Raw genomic sequence first — 18,091 nt, forward strand, 5'->3', positions numbered from 1 at the left:
GTTTCTAGACTCTCGTTCTTGGTTGTCAGCTCATCACCTGTGAACTCCCTGCAAATATTTAAAAAACAAGCCAGGACAGTTGTGTTCACTCAGCAGTGTGAACACAACTGTCACACTTTAGCACCTTTCGGTCAGCTAATGCTCACAAGGGGAGTCTCTCTCGTTAATGACACTGCCAAAGGGGCAAATTATTGCCCTTTCCGACAAGCCAGAAGAATGGCTCTGTTAGTGCTTTAAAATTTAGAGAAATATATAAATCTTTGGCACTCTTACTTTTGCTTGCACAGGCAGGCTGTGGCACCCTTTATCCCCTTCAAATGAAATCCTAAACACATGGAATCACAGACAAATGAAGGCCACTTACAAAAAACTCTTATTTTTTTTCTTTTTATAATTCTAAATATCTAAGACTAATATCTCAAATTTTTTTTACAAATTTCATCTTAAGATTTTCATGCATCAATTGTTACATATGCACAAACATTCCAATTTGTATAGACAGATCATAACCAATTATTTTAGCATTCTGTAGATTCAATAGCAAGCCAAAAAACGTACCAACAGCTATGGAAATAAAGTGCACCATTTTTTGCATGAGAATTTAGACAAGCAAATTCAGACTTCATATAAACATCCATGGATGTGAAAACTTTTAGAAGATGCTTGTAAAAATATGGTTCTTATGAGAGATTCAACAGAGCAGGCTGTATTTGGAATCAAATAGTTACAGTCTTTGTCACCTGTTCTTCAGTTTTGAGCAAATTTTTATCTGAGTTTTAGCAAAGCAGCTTTAGATATCACCAGCTTTCAATGCTTTGATATCCTAACCAGTTGGAGCTTGTCAAACATTAAGAAATATTTCCTGTAACATTAATCAAGAAATCATTTCACAAATATGATCCTAAGAAAAAGCACACAGTGTCATATTCGTGTGAAGGCACCAAAGTTCAGAGATAAGGCAGGTGACAAACTGACAGAAACACCCAATTTCAAGACACAAAACTTTTAATGTAACACAAACATGAATTGCAAAACCTTTCCTGTCTCTATTAAGTGATCTTACTTTCCGTGAAGCCGCTCTAGATTTATTATGCGGCTAAGAACAGAATCAGTCTCATAGGAAGGGGAATGAAGTTACTCATACTATAAGTAACTTTTTCGCAATGAAAGCACAACTTTGCCTCCCTTTTTGCTCTTAAAACTGTAAGATAGATTTCTTTTTCCAAAGCTTGCAGCAGGAAAACTAACATGCAGAAGCACGACTCCACCCTAGCCTCCCATTTTAGGCTGCACCCACTCCCAAAATAGCAGTGCTTGTGCCACGCAGCAGTTCACTCCAGCAGCTCTAGTGGAGGACTGTAGACACAAGAAGGAGAGTATTTTAATAACTGTGTCAATAGCAGCAATATAAATTTATATTTACAGTTGGATAAAAAAACCCAAGCGTGTTTACCTGAGAAATGTAATAGTTGTTTACAAGAAGTTTGAGAATGAATACAATTAAACATGCACTTTAGCTTTGCCCATGCAAATGTGAGCAGCCTTCAGCAGTTGTCTTTGTTTTCTGTACTTATTCATTACTCCAACACATAATTATATTAAAAATATCCCAGTGACATGATGTTTTTTCAGAATATTAGCTGGTATTCGTTTGAAGACTTATCTCTGTCAGTTCTCTCATGTAATAGAAGAAACAAAATTTTCTACAAATGAACCCCACCCAGTCAAAGTAACACTTCTTTTACTATATAGCAAGTTCTTTCACTCCAAAAATTTGGAAACACATCAAAACCTCTCTAAAAATATCTTGCTTCTTTTTCCAAACGAGAGGCAAAGATAATTTAAGTGATTTAAGTGTGACTACAATCCAACAACCCATTATCAACATTATATTACAAGATCTTTCCAGAAAGCACCGAAGCCGCCAGGAAATGATCCCTAATTGCCAATATATTTGTAATACTATTCCCAAGAGATATTATGAAACACTGTTCTGTTTTTTTAAATCTTCAGATTTATGATCAATAATAAAGTTAACTTCATTAATGACATTTAAATCTTATTGCCACAAACAGGTAAACTAGTTTGCAGATCTTGTAACTGCCCATCATAGTTTCTTTTGGCTCCTAATCTAAAAAGAAGTGCAATTTCCAGAGACGGGGGCTTTGCTGGATCACAGACATTGTGAGTCTTTTATAATTAAAAGATGAAATTCCTCTGAGGTCAGTGCTTTTCAGACCCAGAAACACCGGGATGGCAGAATGTCTCTTGCATCCGATAATGAGGTATTTGCCCTGGCAACGACTGAAAAAGTGTTTTCAAGACAGAGAAATGTGTTGAAATGGTGGAGGATGTGTTTCTTAACTGAGCAGGAACATGAGATTTCTGGATGAAGATAAAAGGTTTTTTACTTAATCAAGAGCAGCAAAATAAACAGGAATAGAGGAAAAGATTTTGTACTGAAAACTGCCATGCATTTTCTAGTTTCCCAAGTTTCAGACATTTACTTTTCCTTTTCAGCAATCCAAATATTATGTGAAGATATTTATGTCCCAAATTAATCTCTGTCTTTTTTTGTGTGAAAGATTAGGTTGATAGCTACATCAATGACAGAGTGACCCATCAATAGAAAATAAATCTCCTGGATTTCAAAAAAGCTTTGAAAAAACAAGAAAAATCAAATTCAATCTAATAAAAATAATAATAATTTTGGGACTATAATGTAGTTCTGAAAATGTGTATCAACAAAGGTGAATTTTACATCACATCCTAATTGTCAGACTTGGAGGAAATTTTAATCCAGAAAGAATGCAATTTCAAAAGTACAGTGACTATACTGTCCTTGTAAAGGTCTGTCTTCCTTGTATTACTATTAACTAATGGACAAACAGACTTTAAACAATTTTTTGATTGATTCTGTGCAAATGCCATCAAATTTTTGTCAGCCCTGCCATTAATAGACTTTGTCCTTTTATCTTTATCTTCCCATCTCAGTTTTCTACAATTCCTAATTTTCATTTGAAGTGTAATTTCTGGGGTTTATATTTGTATTGTATATATGATACAATGAACATTTACTTAATTCTTCTAATTATTTTTTTTAACAAGTAAAAAATCTGTGAGCAACAAAGAAATCAGACAGGGAAACTGTAATGATGACCATATTCTCCTACTGACTTGTGCTGAAAAAAAAAAGAAAAGGTATCAAGCAATAACTCAAGTATATTTATATTACTTTAATACCATATCCCATTGTCAAACTTTGCATGTTGTTACGGAAATAATTCAAGACAAAAAGCTTGAAGCTAAATGTAATGCCACAGGCCATGGATCCAGATTTCAGCCTAACCACCGAATGAATCTGGGATCCAGCTCCAGCAGTAGAATGTCTCCTTCCCACCCGAGCAGGCGTGACTGCAGGACTGACTCAGCGATAACGATCAAACCCATCCAACCACGGACATCCTTTCTCGTAACGTGAATTTTTCTTACACATCGTCCTTTCAAGTACAGACGAGGCCCAACTCTGCTTAATTTCTGAGATATTACATGATCCTTCCTCAAGAACAAAAGCATTTAAACTCACATCCTTTCTTAACGTTAAAGTGATTAACATGTTACCTCTTGCTAATTTTGTGACTCAAAGAACAAGATATTCAGCATTGCTCATTTCTGGAATTTTGTTAGATTTATGTACTTTTTCCACTAGTGCAGCAATTGCAACCTGTATGAAATGAGACACTAAATGAGACACCATCTCTATAAAAATCTTTTTCAATACCTATATATATATATTAATTACAGAGATGTAGTAGTATATGTGTAAGAAACCAAATTATTACCTCAAGCCCTAAAATGTACTCAGTGCTACCACTGATAATCTAATGACTAAATCTATTAATTTAGATATCCATAATTTATGTTTATAAGTTCTATATTAAGGGTTTTTTCTGTTCCAGATTCTTGCTCCCTAGTGAAGATGCCCTGTGTATGGATATGGGCATTCCTAATCAGAGGCGCTGGCAGACCTGAATGCACGGTACGCTGAGCTAAACCAACTTTGGAAAAAACAGTGCCCAGGATAACCAACACTTGGGCTGCTCAGTGTGGGGAAACACCATGGTCACACACCTGGGCAGTTCTGGGATGACACTGAGGGTTTCTTAGCTCTGTGACAGCACACAATTAATGTTTCTGAGTCAGAGCCGGACCGTGGCTATCAGGGATCAAAACTTCAGTCTGTCTGAACAGACATACTCAGACATTCTAGTACTGACTTCAAAATGGTTATAACATATTTTATAATCTTGAAATAAAAATACAAGGCCAAACACTACTCTTACACAAGAGCAAATCAGGAGTAATTCATTATTTCCATATTTAATTTGCAGATTGTTGACTTCAGCTCTGCTTCTCCAGATTTCACCACTGAAAGAAATATCTGCTCCTGTAACCTGGAGGTGGCAGAAGCAACCACTCATCCCTTTCAGAAGAGATTCCAGCTCAACTTGTACTAATATTTACCCATAAGATAGCAGCATAAAGATAGAGAACCATAAATTTTTAACACAAGGAGAATTGCTGAATAATGCAGGATTAATGTAACTGTTTAGTTTAGTTATCTATTTGATCTTAGAACATGAAGGACTAACTAAAGGTGGATAGAATATATTAAGAATAGCCAACTATTAAAGATTTCCTTTACCTCCGCCCTACACATTCTAATGCCACCAATTCCAGTTTTATTCTTTCAGTTCTAATCTTTCTACAAGACAAATGATTGCTTCCACCCTCTCTCTGTGGTATTCTTAATGGGTAAGAAAATATTTTTGCCTTCCTTCTTTCATTCTTTCTTTCCTCATTTCCCCTTAACTTCTCAGATTCCACTTTGATAGTCTTCTAAAGATTTTAAACTACCCTGCATATCAGTGACACTTCGCTGTTAAATAGGGTTAACAAGGTCACTTTGACAGGGAGAAGTAATGTTTGTTTTGAAACCGAGTGCTCTGTTTAAATCTGTTTATTTCTGCACTAAGTCGAGGCACTTTGAGCTGTCAGGATGACTCAAAGTTGCAAAGCCTCAGTTCTACAAAGAGATTAGTCACTTTGTTTTCTTGCACTGAGCTGCTCTGAGTCAGCTACAAATTGTTGCACATAGACTACCTGGGTACATCTTTAAATGGTGCAGGTAACTCCAGTGCAAAGTTCTGAAAGAAAAGCAGCCTCTGTATCTGTAAGTAAATAATTGACTAGGCCTATCTTCTCCAATATAGAACTGAGTTTGAGAATTGAAGAAATTAGAACTGTATTGATTTACAATTTTTCCCTTAGTCAAGGAGAAACTTCAGGCTTAGCAGAGTTTAATAAACTCTAAGTATACTAAACAATCGGTTGAGCTCTGCTCTTAATTCATCACCTTTGTCAGGGATTAAAGATTTAGAGATCAAAAGGTTTAGTTTACTTTATTTTTTTTTCTAAATCTATACATGTAGACCATAAACTCAATAAATCCACTAACTCAAATTATCTCCCTAGACAGCAATACTATCCTGAGGCTTTTTGTAGAAAAAACCACGAGAAACACCACAGAAGAAACTGTAACATTTCTCTGAACCACTCAGCTGCATTAATGCTTTCACATGGCTCCACAGGCAGGAATGTAAAACAAATGTGAAGACTAAGAGAACTTTGGAGAAGGAGGATGACCCAATCCACCTGTGAGTTAGGAAAAATTAGTGTTGCTTTGAGGACATTTTGAGTTATTTCCCCTGTGTGAGGCCTGTATTTGTCCCCCTCTCCTAACAGGTATGTTAGTTACCTTTCCATAAAGGCTGTCCTTACTAACTTTTCTTTTCTTCAGCCCATTTGACACATGCTTTGACACATGTTGCTGTTTTACTGGGCATTCAGAAGGCTGCAGCACACCTTCCAGTCATAGTGTATTAAAGAACATGCAAATGCTCATGTCTTGATTCAAACTAAAATAATAACGTCATTAAATATTTTCAAGATAAATATTGTGGCTATTTACTTTTATTTCATTTATTTTCTAGAGAAGGTACTATGGCCAACTCCCCTCAAACATGCAATCACCGTATGAAGGAATCACATCAAATACAACTTTTCCTGCACCACCTGTTTCCAGACATATTTAAAAATTGTTACCTACTTATTATCAAACTAACAATAAGCATTTAAATATGTAAATAAGAACAAATATAGTAACCTAAGTAAACATATCTGTTGCACTTGTTCATTCTTTAAAGTTAAATTTATGTAATGTACATGTATACTTTTGATTTTGTTCTGCAACTATCCATCTAAACAGTTAAGAATTCTATGAATTATTTGGAACATAATTTGTTTGTTAGATTGTATAAAAGACAGTTTGAAAATCATACAACGATTTTCTGTTGAAGGGATTAGCATCCAGTGTCATGTTTGCAAGATTAAAAAATAATTGAGATTTGGAACATGAACACTTTAAATCTGATTTAAGAAGCAACAGCAGAATGTTAGGCAGGATTTTTAAATCTTCTGAACACTATTCCTTTAAAAACTGCCTGGAGATGAGAAATACATTGATATGAAGGAGAGTGATATAAATGCATACCTTGTACATTTTATCTTCAGGAGTTTCAGGATAGTTTTGGAGAAGTTTTTATTCAAAAAAATGAAACGGTACTTTCTCACAAAATATATCAAATGCCTTTCTGAAAAAAAGAGAGGCAAGCCTGTTCTAATCTAGCATGAAATATAATTTAGAGATGCACTGTCCTTGTATTATTATTATTTATTTCTTATGTTGTAGTGATTATGCTAAGTGGTTATGCTAACTATGCTAAATACTAAGGTCATTGTGCTGCATACTGTACAAATACACAGAAATAACACTGAACTGCCAACAGTACTAAGTAACAGAACATTCTATTACTGAAAAGCACAGTAGTAAGGGAAGTCCTGGAAGGCATTAAGTGATTGATTCTGCCCTGATACAACATATTTACATACTTTTCTCTCCCCTGCTCTCACTCTCATCAAGCCACAGGTACAGGGGAAAATTATCTTATTCTCCAACATGCATCAATACCAAGAAGCAGAGTTAATCTATACTCATGTATTAAAAGTAAGTACAATAAAAAAAAAATAATATAAACAATGCCACAACTACCTAAAAAGGTACTATAGAAAAAACTTCTCAAAGCTCTATGGAAGTGTGAATTATCCCATGGAAGTAGACTAACCCTTGTTCACCAGCCCCATTCTATGCCAGTCACAGAGACAGCCGAGGTCAGGTTTATCAGTTTTACTTTCTTCACTATAAGGGTGTATCTTTCAAAATGATCGTTGGCTTCCAAAAAACACTGGCATATCATAATTCTTATAATTATGATAACTTTATTCTTAATTTTTTGTAAAAGTAGTGGAAAGTAAAGTTTGCCAAGCATAAAAAAATAACAAGAAAAATAGAACAACTGAGCATCAGGAGGTGGAGCAAACACTCAGCAACAATCTCCTGTCATTTCAATGTATTGCAAAATTATTTTTCTCCTGGCTTTACTATAAATTACTTTCTTTTGTAAAAAGTTTTAGTTGTTGTGAAAACTGCTTGTGAATCTGTGAAAGCTCTTTCTGAAAAACAAACGTAGGAGTAAGGATCATACAGAATGGAATTTCAAGCTACATACTTAAAATTAGATTGCACAACCTATATCTGTGTTGGTGAGCAGCTACTTACCCAAGCTGTCCTACAGGCTAAACTGAGCAAATTGATATTTCCTCATGCATTTCCTCCTGCATTGATAGGAGTATAATTTGTTCCTTAAGTAAATGGTTTAGGTAAAATTTTCTGAAAATTTCACTGTAAAAGTTTAGATGTCTAACACTGAAACAACAAACAACCTATTTCAACAAACACTATCCTATCTACTACAGATTCTTCTTCTTCATAAACCAGGAAAGAAAAGAAATACTGTTCACTGCCAGGCTTCACATAGAATTACTGTTGCTACCAAATTAGGAATTCTAAATGCCTGATTCCTAATTGGTTACTAGAATCATTAACCTCTTTAGACATCAAAAACAATGAACCTCTGCATTGCTAGCAGATCTAATGCTAACAAATGACTACTTTAATCTCAATTTTGTTTACAGGTAAATCACTGTTCATCAGCAAAATCTGCTGCCTGAATCTGTTGAAAGTCATTGCAGAGACTAATTAGCTGATTGGTTGATAATTTGATTATGCTATTTCTAAACTTAACAGAGGAAAAGTTTATTTTTGTTGGCTTGCATATGAGTGCAACTCATTTGCTTGAAAAAATGCATAAGAACTCAGATGTGTTTAATTATATTCTACTTGGTGATTATTGCTAAGTCTGCCTGGAATTAAACTTGAATGGCCCTTTGCAAGCCATGTACGTGTTGCTGGTATCTTCTCTCACTGCAACAGATTTGCTTCCTATAGGATGAAAAGTGAGTGTCCGAGGAACAAACATTAGTTTCAGAGCTGACAAGTGAATACAATGTCCCACCTACCTACACATGAGCGGAGAAACACTTAAAAATCCAGGCATCTGACAGTCACAGAGTTCTGTATGGAAGGAGTAAGGCATTCCTGCATTCTACTGTGTCATCACATCGCCCTTCCTGAAGGCTGTACTAAGGGCCCTAAATTAATGAGCAAACCTCGAAGAGACATTATTTCCTTCCATGAGCAAGTGGAGAAGTTGTGGGAATTGGGGTCGGAAGTAAACATAATCGTCATTCTGCTCCCTTCTGTGTCAGCACAGGGAGCTGGCTGGACATGAGGGAGGGAACGTACTCCATCTGGCAGGGGCTGATGGCACACTCCCCGCTTGTGCAATGTTACAGCTCAGGGGAAATATGATTCAGAGGCTGCCTCTGAGTCACGACTGCTCCCTGAGCTCCTCTGAACGGGCATGGCCACGTTTTGTCCCATCCTGGAAGCACAGCACGGATCCAGCTCACCGTGAGCTCTGAGGTGTGTCAGCAAGCGCTGACTTTGTGAGAGGCACCAAAGCACTGGGCACTGCTTCCCTCTGCAATAGTTAAACCAGACTAATATATATTAATGAAAAGGCAACCCCTCACTGCTAGTGACTTTGACCACTTGGTGTTGTCCAAGACGCCTGTGTTGTCCTGCCACACATTTAAGATAATTCCTTACAGACCGATAAGATATATCCACCGCATGTTTGGGAAGGTGAGACGCTGATTCCCTGGAGCTCATGGCATTCCCGCAACCCAGGGCAGTCCCTGGAGCTCACGGCATTCTCATAGCCCAGGGCAGTCCCTGGAGCTCACTGGAGCACGCCGTCCGTCCGTCCCCCCCGAGTCCCGGGGCGCTCCCAGCAGGGCCGGCACAAAGCCACGTCCTCTGCACTCGCCAGAACGGAGGTGGCAACTCCGGACAGAGCTGCCCTAGGGCCACGCCGCCGCCCAGGTGCCAGAGCCTGTCCCTGGGAGCGGGTGGCAGCGGAGCGAGTGGTGGCTGAGGGGATGATTTCTCACACTGGTGCCAGCGCTGCGGGAGGAGGGAGAAAGGCTAAGGAGCATCAAGGAGCTCCAGAAAGGGACTGGTGGAACCAAGCTCTGCCCTCCCTAAGATGGGAGCAGGAACGACCACCAGAGAAAACCCACAATCAGGGGCTTTTCCCCTTCTCAAATACGTTGTCCCAGAGGCACTACCACAGTGATGGCTGGCATTGGCTATGCTGGACATGAGGGAAGCTTCTGGTAGCTCCCCACAGAAGCCATCTCTGTAGCACCCCCACCCCCAGTTACCCAAAGCTTGCCACACAAAACCCAATACATTCCACCCCTCGCCTCTGGAAATCTAAGAATTATCATTACAATGTACATTAATCACAAACTTCACTTAACATCAACAAAAAGAATTCTCTGCACCAAAATCAAAATAATATCACAATGCCAACAAAACTGGGCAATTTACAGAAAATCCTCCCCTTACCCCTTCACCGCAATTACAACCACCAAAATACTCCACAATCATTCCACTCTTCCTTCTCTAGTGTTGTTCATCCATGTTTTTCCTGTTCCTTTTCCCTCTATCCTTATCTTGAATTCTTCATGTCCCTGTTTGGCTGTCAAAAAGGACTTTTTTTTTGCCGGGGGAAGGGGAAATTAATCCCACCGCCTTGTGTTGCTACAGATTACTAAAAGTACTATAAACCCCATTGACACAATGTATCAGCCCAGTCTTGCGGAGCACTGACCAGCACAGTGCCTTCCCAGGCAGCTACACCTCCAGGACAGGCTCAGTTGAGCAAGTCAGAGCATCACCTTTTATCTCTGCCAGTGGGACCTGTAGCAGCATTGCTTGGAAACCTGACTCCCAACACCAAACAGCACAGGAAGTGGGCAATCAGCACCCAGCAGTGGTCTCATCTCCAAGCCATGTCAGTCTTTCTTTGAACACAGACTCAGATTTTTCTCACTCAAGCAGTGAGGATGGATTCTGTGAATCTTCTGTCAGAGCAGTCCTTCCTCAAAATGATGTGTGAACTCCTCAGGTCCTGACTGCAGTCTTGACTCACAGCAGCACAGGAAAGGCTGAAATGTACCAGAATCCCTTAATTCTTTCATGTCTAATGGGACAAATGATGGTGATCTCTTTGATCCTCCAGATGATCGAGATGATGAGGAAGGAGAATCAGTGGTAAAGCATAAGAGTGCATCGTGCATCTATTGTCACAAGTTAGACTAGGAATGGATCTAACAAAGATCCGTGCCCCCAAGCTACCAAGACCTTGTCACACAAACCCAATACAGTTGCACACCTAGATTATGATGAACACTATATTTTGACTATTTCTAATGGTTAAAGATCTTTTCTCATTGTACCACGGGTAGAACTTGGTGAAGAATACAGGCATTTTGAATCACCTTCCTCCATGTGGCCTGTGAGCATAGGACATCCTCAGGATGTTTGTAGATGACTTCCAGCACTGCTAATTCTCTTGCATATTGGATGCCCTCATATGTGGTTGCCCATTTTCCTGGGCAGTTCACAAGATCTTCCTTGAACAGATATCTTGCTGTCATACTTGAGAGGAGCTGCCTCCAGAAATTGCAAATCACCACCTCTTCTCCAGTTCCTCTCTCAATTCCCTGTTTCTAGTAAGGGATCCCAGATGCTGGACTTCCTTACCTTCCAGCTCCTGACTGTCATCCCATTGTGCCAGCATTGGAGAAGTCAGGCAGCAAGCTGCTCACGTGGCTGGCAGTTGTAATCTTTCTGCATGTCTCAAAGTTCTGAAGAAGTCAGGGATCAGGTAGTCTCTACTTTCTGTCTGATTCCTCTCACTCCTTTCTCCCCCTTCTTTGCCGAAGGACTGGCTTCTTGATCAAATGTTTCCTCTTTTTCCTTCTCCCTTCACTGATTTTGGTCTCTGCATAGTTGTTTCACACACATAATCCTTGAAATCCAGCAGTAGCCCAAGATATTAATCAAAGCTTCTACATTTTTAGATGACCTCAGAAAAACAACACTGACAGTCCTGTTTCTTGAAATACTCAACCCACATAACAGTTCATGTTATAATCCAGTCGACAAACTGAATGTTTATGCTACTCTGATTAGGAATATTTCATAGCAAAGGTTTCAGTTTGTCCACAGCAAAGCATTTTTAAAAGGATCACAGAAAAGGCACAACAAAAATTTGATTTATCTTGTTTACTCCTTATTTCTCCCTTTGAGGCTACCTGCTAGCCTGAAATGTTCCCTCACTATTTATCTTCCTCCTCAAGCATGTGAAACACAAGAAGACACAATGCTGAGAACACAAAGTCCATACTACTAAGATTCCCAGGGTTTTACTTTATACTGACTTTAACTTGGTCCCATGGACTGACTGTTTATTAGCAGCTGGAGTGCACTATGGCTACGCCTGCATCAGCAAGAAATGCAGAACAGTGGAGCAAATCTGGAGGGCAAAGAGTTGGTGCTGAAAACTGAATGTTCACTCTATACGCATTTGAAAATTTACCTAAGAGGAGTTTTAGGCTATATATATAGTTTTAGTTCAATGAACAGATAACCCACCATCACGCTTGTGTACCACAGCTTTTGGTCTAATTTCATCTGAAGGGAATTCAGTTTGTGCTCTCCAAGATTGCTACAGGTTACAAACCAAAGTAGGTGAGTAGGGACAAGTGAAAATTAATTTCAAAAGTTAACTTCTAATTCAAATGAAAACACTAATGTAGACATGTCATGACTGTACTCCTGGAATGAATCTTTCAGTTTTGATTCACCAAACTTGTGCACAAAGCTGAAAGTACTCATTTATGAACTGTCTAGAGGGCACTTACTTTAACTTCCGCTATTAATTTTTTAAAGTCAAAGAATTACAGACATGCTGGCTAATCCATACATAACACCTTTTGGTATATTTGATGTAGTGCAAAGAAGGTAATAAGAAAGGTTTATTTGCACATAGCTTGGGAAAAAATGCTTTTCCTTTATGAAAACAGTCTTGTCTGCTCATTACCACGAATAGTTGAAAACTGATACTAATTATACCACTTTTTATTTCCTGTTATATAAGTGGGTATCTTTAATTTCTGTTCCACTCTGCCATTCTCCAAAGACAATCTGCGAAATTAGTGAATAAGAGTCTGGTTGCTTTAGTAGTTTCCCTGTCTTAATGACCTGGACATAAAGCCAAAAACTGTGTATCGCAAAAGAAACATTAATGTTTCTTTCACCAGCACAGTTGCATAATATTTCATGTAATCCCAAAGCTATATATCCCAAACAGCAACTATCCATTAATAGGAAAACAAACAGGCGGAATAATCTTACTATTCATTCATGATCCAGTGAGAAAACGTTGTGCAAATGTGAGCGCATGCCTTTGAAAAACAGCATTCTGTGGTTCTTTTCACTGCGTGGTGACACCATCCCCAACGACACAAAACAGTAAAGAAACCAAGTGTCTGAGTATTTTCTGTAGACAATTATGTGATAGGATTAGATAGATGGTGAAAGGAGTAAAATGGAACAAGTAAACAACCAGATCCTCATTATCAGAGAGGTGCTGAGCACCCACAGCTCCCTCTAAATTAAACTGGGAACTCTTTAATATGTCTGCCTTTAATCTTTGTGCCTGAAAATCTTAAATTCAAATCTATACATTTTCATAAGTGAACATCACCATAATTGCTGTGAAGATTCCAGTATCTTATTTCGACACAGCAAGGAAGGCCTGGATGAGAAATAAGAGTCCATGTAGCTTCTGCCTGGAAATGCACATGTAGGGGACTCTTGGCACACAGTGGATTCTACGCAGCTGTAGGATTGAAGGAAGCCCTCAGGCTGGCTTTGCAATGATTTTTATATAACCCTCGATACCAAAACGCATGAAGTTCTTAGTCATTAACAGATTTTCTCTCTAAAAACATTATTTTGAGAAAGGGAGGAATTACTATTTCCATTTAATGACTAAGGGATCGAAACAAGATAGATGAAGAGATTTGCCCAAGGATGTAAGGCAAACCTGCTGCAAACTGAAGTGACAGCTTAAAATTCCTCATCTGAGCCTTAAACAGAGGGTATTACTGTCCTCTGGATCTTGGCTAAGACATGTCATAATAATTTCATTTTCTTATTCCACTGACATACAATGATTTATGGATGGGGAAGTTTCCTTTTTTTGCAGAATAACCTGGGATAACTGGTTAATTTAAAACCACTATTCTATTTGACTTTGTGAGCTACCTTTGCCTCTTGTAAAAACCACATATGACCACACTGTGAGAGCAAGACTGCAAAGAAGTTAATGAGAGCAGGCTACTTTGGAGGTGTAAAGAGACTTCTAGGAGAAGAGGTTGGGCCATAAATATACAGTATGAAGAATTACATTAATTTATTTTGCATAAACATTTAGAAATACATGATTAGTGAAAATGTAACGCATACAATTAAAAACTATGAACCTTACCTTGCACTCAACATCCTTTGGTTGCTAAATACTTCTGAGATATTTTTATTCTGAATTTTTACAAAGTTAATTTCTCTTGGTAATATGGAGTTCCTTCTCTTTTATGAACATGTCACAAGTAAGACTGAGTTAGGATTGTATTTTGCTACTCAATAAAACTGATTTGTTTTCTGTCATTTATTGGGTAATTACTCCCATAGGTGCAACTGAGGATGGGCATAATACAGGCTGTTGTAACCAGGAGAAATGAGTAATAAATCATGTGATATCACATCCAAAACTTCTTATATCTTACCTGAGTTAATAATATCACTCTTTGTGGAATTTCACAGACACTTACAGGAACCTATTCCTTGTCCCTCAGTCCTTCAGCAGCAGATGACATATTTGTCCCTCCATTTGGCTCAACAATACAACTACCAATCGCTTAATTGCTTTATATTACAGACATTGTAGCCGCTTGTGGAAACTGTAATGAAAGAAATGGTTTCAAATTTCTGGCCTCTTACAGTGCCTGCCTCATGCAGACACTTGGTAGGGTAGAAAGAGCAAATACATGAAACACAAAGCAAACATACCTCCAGCTCCAAGAACTACAGGTTCTTCAAGTCTGGTGAAGATCAAGAGACATGAAGAGGGGACCTTGATTTCCCTGTACAGTTGCTGAAAGACATGCACTAACAGTCAAAGGAGGCATTTCAGACTTGGGCTATGTGGGGTCCTGTAAGTAAAACTGAAGAATATAAAGCTGATAATATATAATAGCAGGGCACTGACTTTACATGGTGAATTCTGGCTATGCGCCAGACCAGTGGCCAGAGAAATGGTGACATAGAAACCTACAAAAGTTTGTGAAAGTTACAATCATTTGTGATGAAAAAGATAGTAAAAGTAGATGCTATTCCATACCTGGACAATTATTTCAGTAATGGAAGGAAATAATACATGAGTCACAAAAAAAAAAAAAAATCATTACTCCAGAAAATCAGTAACTTTGACTCAATAACTGCACAAAAGACTCTAAACAATATTTATTTGGAAAGAAAACAAATTAGCTATTCTTCCTGTAATGAAAGTTGAGAAGGAGTATGCAAATTATAGACTAGCTTGCAGTTTCAGGAACTATTTTTTAATAGTCATATAGAAAAACACGAACAATTTAAGTTTTCAGGAAGTCTAAGCACTCCTTTCAAGCCAGGGAGTGCCCACTGGAAAAATCTGTTTCTATCAGCTCTGTCTTCGCAGCTCCCCATGGGTCTGATCATGCACATCCACCACCCCAAAACTCTGTATGACTGAATTATGCATGTGTTGCTTTCTCAACTCCACAGCAAAAGCATTGCAAGTGCAATTCAAGAGCAAAGGACTTTAAAAGAGACCAGAAAACAGTGATACATTTCTTCCGGCAGACAGCTTATTCATAGTTACTGTCAAGCAAGCCCAGAGGATGATGACTAAAAAAAAAACATAAACAAAAAAGAGAACCCAAGCCCTTTCTTTCAAATGGTTTCCTTTCTTCCTCCCACATGTATCCTTCAGCAACCAGCCAGAATAAGCATGCAATGAACACAGTTCACCTTGCTCTATACATTAAAACCACTTTAAATTTTCATGTAAAAGTACAGAAGGAAACCTAAACAACATATGGAAATGCAGAAGCAGTCTCAGCCTCACCCAACTGATGGACCAGGTAGAAAAGAATGAAAAATAAAAGGAACACATCTTTAAAAAACAGTTTAATTCTACCAGGGGCTACCAACAATATAATGCAATAGAATTGTAGAGCTAATGCATGACAACATTGCATGACAGAATCAATGTTAGTGGGGAGTTTAGTTCTGTATTTTTGTACCAACATGTCTTTAAAAACTAAATTTAATCTCAGTTTCCTAGAGTTTATAAACTTGTTTTGGAAATACTTACATTTCTGTAGTTGCAACTTATTCATTGTATTGCCATAACACTTTGGAGCTCTAATCACGGACAGGAACATACCATGTTAGATGCTGTAAAAACACAAAACAAAAAGAGTGCAGTTTAAACACATGGTGAGCAGGCAGTGAACAGATAGAGAAGTATGAAAAAATAATGAGGCATTAACAATCAATACAGCAAGTACAAGACTCGGCATGCCAGCTTCCAAATTGAGTTACTGGAGACTCCAAAAAATATCCTTTCCCACACCTGAGAGTCAGAATGAAAGAAAACATAGAGCTATTTATCCAAAAACAAAACAAGCGGGTGGTGTAAGTTGGTGTCAGGAATTGTTGAGAGTTGTCATCTCATAATGAATCATAGGTGAGGTAGCCAAAGAATGACCTTGAAAGCAAATCAAGAAAGTAAAGAGACGTGTGGTCAAAATTACTGGCTTGAGAAATGATCTTTGCAGTTGTGTTACGGGAAAAGGATTATTTTTACACTTGACATGACTGGTACACACAAACTCCTAACTCAAATGAAACGTACCTTTGGCAGGGTTATTAAGAGTGAGAAGGCACCAGGGACAGCATCAGCTGCCAACACCCTGCCCTGCCCTGTGGATTAAGTGCCCCACACAGCACGGGAACACGGCGTGGGTTTGGGGCGGTCATGAACTTGGACATTGTTCTCTGTGAGGACATCAGTGAGCTGGCAAGGGCAGGAATTAATTATGAGAGGAAGAAAGTGCTGGGGAGGTGGGCAAAGGGCTGGAAGTGGCTCCTGCCTTTGGAGTGGTGGGACAGCCACACACATGGTCTTAAGCTTTGCCAGGGGAGGTTTAGGTTGGATATTAGGAAGAAATTTTTTACAGAGAGAGTAATCAGACATTGGAATGGGCTGCCCGGGGAGGTGGTGGATTCACTGTCCCTGGAGGTTTTTAAGATGAGCCTGGATGTGGCATCAGTGCCATAGTCTAGTAAGCATGGCGGTGGTGGACCAAGGCTTGGACTTTATCGTGAAGGTCTTTTCCAACCCAGCTGATTCTGTGATTCTATGTGATAATGCCAGGTGATGCATTTTAGCAATACAATTACATTTAGATGGAACACAGAAATTTTTATGGCACACAAGTGCCCACTGACTGGGAAACAGAAGGATTTTGCTCCTCGCTCATCATATTTTGATCTCATCATTGTCATCATCATATTTTGATCTAAAATCCAGGGATTGTGTCAGTGGCCTGCTCGGATCCCAGACGTGGAGGATCACACAGCAGCGACGGGAGCAACACGGGTTGCTCGCTGTGCCCAACCCAACTGCGACTGGTAGTGGGCAACCCTGAACCCGTGACAGCTCTGCAGTGACACAGCAGTGTATCTAAAAAATAAACAACCCACTGCACGTCAACAACACCGCCAGCGCAGGCGGGAGGGTGTGTGCGTGCCGTGAGGCCGCTGTGGGAGCTGTGAGGAGCTGTGGGGGCTGTGAGGCGGCTGTGGGGGCCGTGAGGGCTGTGAGGAGCTGTGGGACCCCTGAGAGGGGATCCCCGGGCCGGACATGGCGGCCTGTGGAGGTCACGCGCTGCCGCCGTTGCACCCGGCCCCAACGGCCGCCCGCGCGCTGGCGGGTTGTTTACTTTCTCCGCGGCGCGCGCCCACACCCCCCTCCCTCCCTCCCCGCCCGCGCCCCGCCCCCGCCCCGCGCGCCCTCCCCGCCGGCCAATAGGAGCCGCCCCCGCCCCGCGCGCGCAGGGGGGCGGGCCCCGCCCAGGAGGAAATGGGAGAAGGGCAACGTCAGCCGGTATCGCTGGTCGGACAGGGCTGTGGCGCTGATTAGCCGCGCGAGCTGCCCATCTCCCCGAGGCCCCGCCTTCCGCTTTGCTCGCGCCGCTGACTCCACAGCGCTGCCCGGCCCCGCCTCCCCGCTCTGTGTGTGTGAGGTGCGGATTGGCTGCCGGACCGGCCGCTCACCGCTCGGCCAATCACCGCCGGCCCCGCCTCTTCCCCAGTGCAGGAAACGCCCCGCGAGACCGCGGCCAGCCCGGAGTAGATCCCGCCTTCTATTGGTCTGCCGCGCTGTCAATCCGCTCTGACCCCGCCTCCCCGGACAGAGCGCGGCGAAGCCCGCCCCCCACTCCCAACGCCGCCCGCTGATTGGCTCGCCGGAGAAGGGCCGCGGCTCCC

The 18,091-nt window shown here is 40.2% G+C and overlaps 1 protein-coding gene across 2 annotated transcripts in view; it reads right to left on the minus strand.

Moving 5' to 3' along the window:
- The window catches only part of NXT2 (nuclear transport factor 2 like export factor 2), a 63,233-nt gene extending 45,228 nt beyond the window's left edge, over positions 1-18,005 (minus strand). Inside the window, exons 1-4 of one of the 2 annotated variants that reach the window (XM_017815928.1) lie at positions 17,879-18,005; positions 15,912-15,994; positions 14,567-14,651; positions 14,284-14,457 (exon numbers count right to left, since the gene is read on the minus strand). The gene's annotated coding sequence lies outside the window, so the exon portion shown is untranslated. Of the gene's footprint in view, positions 1-14,283; positions 14,458-14,566; positions 14,652-15,911; positions 15,995-16,454; positions 16,771-17,878 lie in introns of those variants that run through there. The other variant, XM_017815946.1, reaches the window with a different exon arrangement.
- Positions 18,006-18,091: the final 86 nt, after the last annotated feature.

Source organism: Lepidothrix coronata, unplaced genomic scaffold (assembly GCF_001604755.1).
Source record: "Lepidothrix coronata isolate B3197 unplaced genomic scaffold, Lepidothrix_coronata-1.0 Scaffold2, whole genome shotgun sequence".
Lineage (NCBI taxonomy): Eukaryota > Metazoa > Chordata > Aves > Passeriformes > Pipridae > Lepidothrix > Lepidothrix coronata.